Below are 8306 nucleotides of genomic sequence, written 5' to 3'. Positions count from 1 at the left end.
TCCGACAACTATTTCGATATAGATTTCCACTCGAGCTTCGAAAGCAGTGTGACCGGAATGGATCAACCAATTAGCCATCATCTATTCTGGATGAATTGGGAATGGGTTCGTAGTCTACTTAATCATTGAAGACAAGAAGAAGGTGATCCTTTCCATCCACCAAATTTCCCTCTTGGCGAAGAACCTGAAGCACTTACCATAGAACCTGTTCGTATCTCTCTCATTTCCAGGGTATCTCGTCATGACTATATACTATCTCGAATTTTGGATCTTATTCATCCGCTCGTCCGAACCGACAATCACCCCGGTGTAATAGAAGAAGTTAACGAGCTTCGCGCTCGGGTAGTAGCTTTGGAAAATATGGTGTAAAGGTTACAAGCACCAGCAGCATCTCCGGTATCAACAGTGCCACCATCATCAATGCCAACAGTACCATTACCACCACTAACAACAACATCTGCATCCCACACCTCAACATCACAATCTGTACCTTGAGCATCAACGTCATACTCACCATAGATACCAAGGAGTACCAACAACAATAACCGATAAAGTATTGATTCATAACTTCATTGGAGAAATATTCTACGGCGATTATGTAATCTCTAAAGTTTTAGAGATTATTTATTCTAATCATAACCGTAAACCAAGATGAGTGGATGGATAGAGATGATACAGGAAGAGTAGAAACCCTGGCAAGGGATGGTGCACGATTTACAAGCTAGACTTGTTTTACCAACAGCATCAACAGTACCGTCAGCATCAGCAGCACCTATAACATCACAAGCTCCGCCAGTTCAAGAATCACCGTGGACATCATTACGAATCAACAACGAGTATATTGTATCAATGTGTTATGAAGTATTAACTCAATTCCTCTGAAGAATTTATATGTATATCTTATATATATAAATTTTGAAACCATCATAAATCTTTTCGTACTAAGCTATTATGTATGAATTTAAAAAGGGTAGATACTACTCAGCTAAATTCATATTACTAATATGCTATAATCCTTCAATTAACGACTTAACCATCATTAACCACAATCTCCGTTTTAACTCAATGAATTCCGTTTCATAATAAACCAAGTGTATTATTCAATTATATGTTTGATTTTACACTTTCATCTTCGATGTACCCGAAACTTTCTACGAAAACATTATTCGTACTCTACAAAGTTCATAAGAATTCCACGAGAAACATCCGTCACCAAGGAATGCCAAGAAGAATAAATAATAAAGTATTGATTACATTAGTAAAATACTCCGCGAAGATTATGTAATCTCTATTGTTTTAGAGATTATTCATTTCTAATTCCAGCCGAAAATCAAATGAGCTTAATTTAATATTAACTCATCAAATCTGTATTACACCTGAAGAAAATATACATATATATATTTTCATAAAGACTTTAATAAAATTCTCTGGTACAAAATATTACTTGTAAAACTTTTAACGGGTAGGTAATACCCGAGAGATATATAAATTCACAATTAATATGTTACATTCTTCGATTCTGATTCAGCAAATCAACTTCGACTTTTCATCCGAATAAGCATTATTATAACTGTGATATATACGTTTCTTCTTTTCGTCATCGTTACCGGGAAACTGTTTATATTTCACCACATTAGCAGTAAACATACCAGCAACATCATTGATCTTCAACTTTACGAAAAATTATTATATTCATTGAAACCCTATCATGCACTCATCTGCATCTTGTAATGGTAATTGTCATACCAAAAAGCTTCAATCATTATTCTCGAATTTCCCAGCAATTCTACGCCAACAGTTATATATGTACATATAGCGTCTATCTCCTAGACTTACACACTTCGAATGTGAAGTTTCTGAAAAACACCCTAAAATGCGAACTAGTTCTCCGTTTTTGGAAAAATGCTGATGAAGCAGCAAAAACTGTAAACGACCTTAACAGTCAAAATTTTGATGATAAAGAATAATGTGTTGGCAAAGCTCAGAAAAATAGAAGGTTTGGAACTGAAAAACGGATTGAGCAAACCATGAAGGAGGCTGTGGATAAATCACAAAGACTAAACCTGCCTTCAAAGAATCCAAATGATTCAGTATCTGCTGAAGTCATTAACGAATACCTTGCTCCTGACTCTAAATCTTTACGGGCAAATCTTCTTTATCATCTTTCGATATTAGAAATGCTAAGATATCATTGCATCTTTCATTATAAAGATCCTCGATATTTCTGAAGATATTTTCATAACCATTCTTATCTGAAATCATTTATCTCTTCGCGCTTTCAGTGTTACATCATAAAGGAAACTGTTGTAGTTTCTAAAATCTGAAAAATTCGAATTTAAAATATGAATGTTGTTGAAGTAGTGTTGGGAATTGAAGCATGAGTTAGTATAATATAATGACACTTGATCAATGTGATTATATTATAGTAAGTCATGCTGAGTTCCTAATGGAACGTGATAAAGGTTCACAGATCATACCCTCATCATGAACCATGTTACATAACTCTTTCATTCTATTTAACCTCTAAACTATCAAGAAAATATTTTCTTGATGATTCAGTCTTTTCCGGAATATTCTGGTAATTTGACAAATCAAGATCGTGCCATTACAATCTCTTTCTTAGAACATTAAATATGTTCATTCCAAAATTCATATCTACGAATTCTGGACCATTATATGCGGTGCTTAATGGCAAGAAGAGAAAACAAAAGAATGAAGCTCCGAAATAGAAATTGGAGTATAAATCGCAGCAAATAGGAGAAAATATTAACTGTGGATGTCATTGATTATAGAAAGACGGAAGCAGAGACATCGAAATATAAGGGAAGATACAAAACCTAAAAATAACCCAGAAATTACAGACCGTGTTTATCAATACGTATGGCAACGTAAAGACACGGGAGAATGAAAAAAAACATTATAACCCCAAGGTAATAGTAGAAGAAAATAACTTCCTCTGGTAGCAGATGAAAAAGAAGAATGAAGGATACAATAGCCAGAAAAATGTCAAGAATCAGGACTGGATTTAACATTTTTACAATATATCGGGATGTACGAAATAAAAGAAAAAGATTATAGGAGTGGTGAAAATAAATGAAACGGAAGAGGTCAATTTATAGCGAAATATCAGACATAGTAATCGAGGCAGATTACCGCATTTAATCAAAGAGGATCATAATTTCCTTGATTACCGGAGAATCAAATCTTTTATAGATTTCAAGGATTATCTTTAAATTCCTTGAAATCCAAAAATCCAACGTGACTACGTCACTGGTAAGACGAACCTGCATTTACTCATTTCACTCTTTTGTGATAACATCACTCGTACTCTTCACAAAATCGAATTGTTTTATCTATATTACTCAATGATGATAAAACTTTAATTTTCAGCTCGTATGCGTCATGAAAACATACTTATTGTCAGCCATGACCATCCCAATCAAATTTCGGGACGAAATTTCTTTAACGGGTAGGTACTGTGACAACCCAGAAATTTCCGACCAAATTTAAACTTAATCTTTATATGATTCCGACACGATAAGCAAAATCTGTTAGGTTAAATCTCAAACATTTTGAACTATCTTCATGTATTCATTTAACCTCGACCAGATTCCGATGATTCACGAACTATATATGAATATATATATATGTATATATATATATATATATATATATATATATATATATATATATATATATATATATATATATATATATATATATATATATATATATATATATATATATATATATATATATATATATTATAACTTGAAAACGTTAACAATGTATTAAATGTATAATATTTTACATTAAACATATATTTCTCAATATATACTTAATATATTCATCTACGGAATAAGAAGATAATACCAATGATTGGATAAGTAGATATTTCAACGTTTATAAATCATGTAAGTATTGTAAGTCTTTGTTGAGAGGTCCACCTTGATTTGGGAAATCTTTCCCTTTTTGACTGTATTTAAATTAAATATATTGACAAAATGTATTTAAAAAGTGTTTATATATTATATATATATATATATATATATATATATATATATATATATATATATATATATATATATATATATATATATATATATATATATATATATATATATATATATATATATATATAAGAGTTTGAAATTATTTTTATAAACGATAGTAACACCCGTTTTATTGTTCCGTTTGATAATTAGATATAAAACGTTTTGATATTATTAAATATATTTTAATAACAAATGAGAGGTTGATTTATAGAAGCAAATGACAAAAATACTCAAATGTATAAGTTATACTTCGAGTAATATAGTTTATCGATGATTAAGTCTAATTACTATTAAAGGTACACGTCGTTAAACGTAAAATACTAGTTTTCTAAGCGTACGAGATAACGTTCGAGAAACCAAAACAGGAGCTTAAGTCAAGCGATAACGTACAAGTCATCGAAACTAAAATTACAAGTCACCTTTACACGAGAATATAATATAATATATATATATAATTAATATAAATTATATAAATTATATATATAATTAAATATTATGTCGACGAACTTGCAAACAAAAGCAATTGTGAGCTGGAAATCCACCTCATGCGATCGCATGGGATATGGCATGGAAGCCATGCGATCGCATGGCAGCCCAAATGTGGCCAACTCTATAAAATCTCGATCGTTCTGATTTTTGATGCATTCCATCCATCTCTCTTTCACACTCTTATATTTATATTTATTATTATTATTTATATTATATTATATTATTATTATTATTATTATTATTATTATTATTATTATTATTATTATTATTATTATGATTATTATTAATCTTATAGTTAGGAGTATTATTATTAGTTTTATTATACATAAAATATTACGACGAGGTTATGCTCAAACGATTTCAAAACAAGCTTTTTGAGCGGGATAGAGCTAAGGAAAATTATGGGTTATAGCCAATGAGATTATGAGTATTGATTGGGGGTTATGATCATGAGTCAAAGGTCAACCTAGCGTTTATCATCTCCGTTGCGTCTAAGTACTTTCCTGCAATATTGAATCACAATATTGATACGTGATCATTCATATCTTATCTTTTATATATTAATAGTGTATCCAGGTCTAGTGCTCGAGTATATATGTTTATGTATGCTTGTATGCTTTAATTTTGTCGTTAGATAGTTTATGATGAATCACGAATTTGATACATATGCTACTGATATAAAGTATATGTTATGCATGTCGTTGGAAAGCTATCGAAAAATTAATAACTTTTCATTTAGAAATCGCGTGATTTCGATAAACGGATTAAAAGATATGGTTAACTGAATTATGGTTAACGTTAATTGAAATTGTGTTTGAAACTGTAAATTAATATTTAAACAACTTGTCTATGAAATTGATAAATTGGATTTTTAGATATTACTAATCGAGTAAATGAATTTCTATATAAAGCACGTTTTGTTTTGTTGATCAATTGTCAAAGTTGACTGTCTTATCATGTTTTAAAGCTTTATAAACACTATAATCTGATTTTACAAGTATTGAAAAACTATATGAAATGTTAAAATATATTCAATTGCCATGATCATTCAAATATAATATAACTCCTGAAATAAATAATGTTTTGAGTTTGATAAACTATAATTCGTTCAATTATCAAAACTTATACTATGGTAATATAATAAACATGTATAGATTTAAAGATCATATTGGGTCAGATTGACTTTTGAGATGACTTTTGTTAACTTTTGCATGTCGGTCTCGAGCATTAGGATTGTGATACACTATGACCCGACCTAGATTGTTAGACATGTATTGACCAACATATGTTCTCTAGGTTGAGATCTACGGTTATTTTGTATTCCGAGTTTTGGTCACATTTCGGTGAATGACCTTATGTGCTGCTAAGGTGAGTTTATAGATCCCTTTTTAATTATTTTTGCAATCTATATTTTTGGGCTGAGAATACATGCACTTTATTTTAAACGCAATAGATACAAGTATATACTTAATTCTACACCGAGTTTGAACCGAAAATCCCTTAGCTTTGGTAACTAGTAACTTCCAGTTATAAGAATTGGTGGGCGCGAGTAGTTGTATATGGATCCATAGGGCTTGACATCCCCGTCTGTTCCAGGTATAGAAACCCTAGCCTGAACTATAAAACAGACGTATGCTATTTGAGTTTAGTACACGTTGGATTGCGTGTATTGTACATGTTGGTTGCATGTATGTTAAAACAGGGGTACTTATTATAACGTTAAAGCTTAGTTACCAGGGTGCTCAATCTTGTAGAATATTTTGATAAACGTTTCTGGATGAAACAGCTGAAATCTTGTGATCCACCTTTATATACAGATTATGCGCAACAATAAAACTATGAACTCACCAACCTTTGTGTTGACACTTTTAAGCATGTTTATCCTCAGGTTCCTAGAAGTCTTCCGCTATTTGCTTATATGTGATACAAGCTATGTGCACGGAATCATACATGCTTTATTCGAGAAACCGTTGCATTCACAAAATCATCATCATGTATCTTATTTTGACTGCATTATCAACGGATGTAGTGTTGTAAACTATTAATTACGGTGATTGTCTATATGTACAAATCATCAAACGTCAAAAACCTTGAAATTTGATATTCAATTATGGTGTGCCTTTTCAAAAGAATGCAATGTTTACAAAACGTATCATGTAGAGGTCAGTACCTCACTGTGAAATCGATGAATGATGTATTCGTCCAAAGGAATTTGGACGGATCGTCACAATATCTTAACACGAACGGTCTAGAGTTTAGGGTTTTGGGTTTTGGGACTAAACCCTAAACTCTAAATCGGGCTAAATTTACAAAAAAACACGTCACACAAGATGAAAACAAAACGATGCAAAAAAACTCAGAATCAAAACATTCAATGCATTAAATGTTTTCATTTTTTTTCTTCGAGCGTTTTACCGCCAAAATAATAATATTCGTCACAAAATGTCTTTTTTAAATGTTCATATTTTTACCTAATTTTGATGTCTGAAAAAAATTCGAAAAAAACCAAAATTAAAAAAAAAAATTTTACTTCCCCACAAAAAAGTGTTTCCCTCTTGATTATGACCATATTGTTGTTGTTGTAGTTAATCTTGCGGATTAACATGGTGGTACGTTATGTATAGCTTTGCTTAGTTATACAAGGACGTGGTATGTGTTTATTACTTGTGTTGGTAATACGTATTCATTTTATGCATATGTATGTATATAGTATGTTTATCCTCACTAAGCTTTATAGCTTACCCTCTCGTTGTTTACATTTTTATAGATTCGCGTGGAAGAGGTGACAATAGTAAGCACGGGGATTAGTGGACTATTGCGGGTGGCTTTAGAAGACTTTACTTTTGGATTAGACTTAGGATTGAGTAGTGCAATCCCAATCATCATGCTCGGTCTTATGTTGGAGTTAAACGCTTTGGGTCGAAAGTGTCTTTGTTGTGTCAAACGGGTCTTGGGTTGTTATGCTCATTTTGACACCTAAACTTGTGTAATGTAAAATTCAAAGTTGTTTAAACTTGTTAGGTATTTGAAATGTTTGTGAACATAACTATGATGTCGTTGCTATCGATATTAATGCGTTAAATAAAAGAAAAAAATTTCGGGTCAGTATAATAACGGGTTAGGTCGTTTCACGAATTAGGGCCAGATTGATGAATGTCGTCGACTTAGGGACCGAAGAACCTCGATCTTGTATATAGAATTCATACATCGAATTAAGGTTTCGTTAGTAGAATTTGTTGAGTTAGGTCTTCATTTCGCTCATTCACTCATTCTCATGGAAAATTGGACTTTTATTTACCTTCACATTTTTTTAATTTCTGATAATTAATTGAGTTTTCTAATGATAGCCCTAAAGGCTATCTTTAAGAAATATTTAATGCAACAAAAGATGGTACTTTTACATTAGTGAAGTAGTTATTAGTCAATTAGTGAGGTGGTTATATGCATGATACAAATGAATAATGCGTGTTCGGAAATTTTAAAGATACCTCTTAGGGCGATTTTTAGAAAATCTCTATTAATTATTCCGTAACTTTTATATACTCTGTTTCTTCACCCTCAGTGAAAAATGGATATGCAAGCTACTAGACTTTTGTCACGTGAGTTCATGCTAATAGTACTCTGTACTAATTATTATATATATAGATAACTTCACGGCTTAAAATAACAAATCGGATTATTATTTTGTACGCTTAATAATTAATAATGTAAAGAATATTACAAAAAGTTCTTTTACGCCTACATAAAGGTTAACAAGTTTCT

The sequence above is a fragment of the Rutidosis leptorrhynchoides genome, chromosome 5 (genome assembly GCF_046630445.1).
Source record: "Rutidosis leptorrhynchoides isolate AG116_Rl617_1_P2 chromosome 5, CSIRO_AGI_Rlap_v1, whole genome shotgun sequence".
In the NCBI taxonomy this organism is placed as follows: Eukaryota; Viridiplantae; Streptophyta; class Magnoliopsida; order Asterales; family Asteraceae; genus Rutidosis; species Rutidosis leptorrhynchoides.
This window is presented reverse-complemented; position numbering follows the sequence as displayed.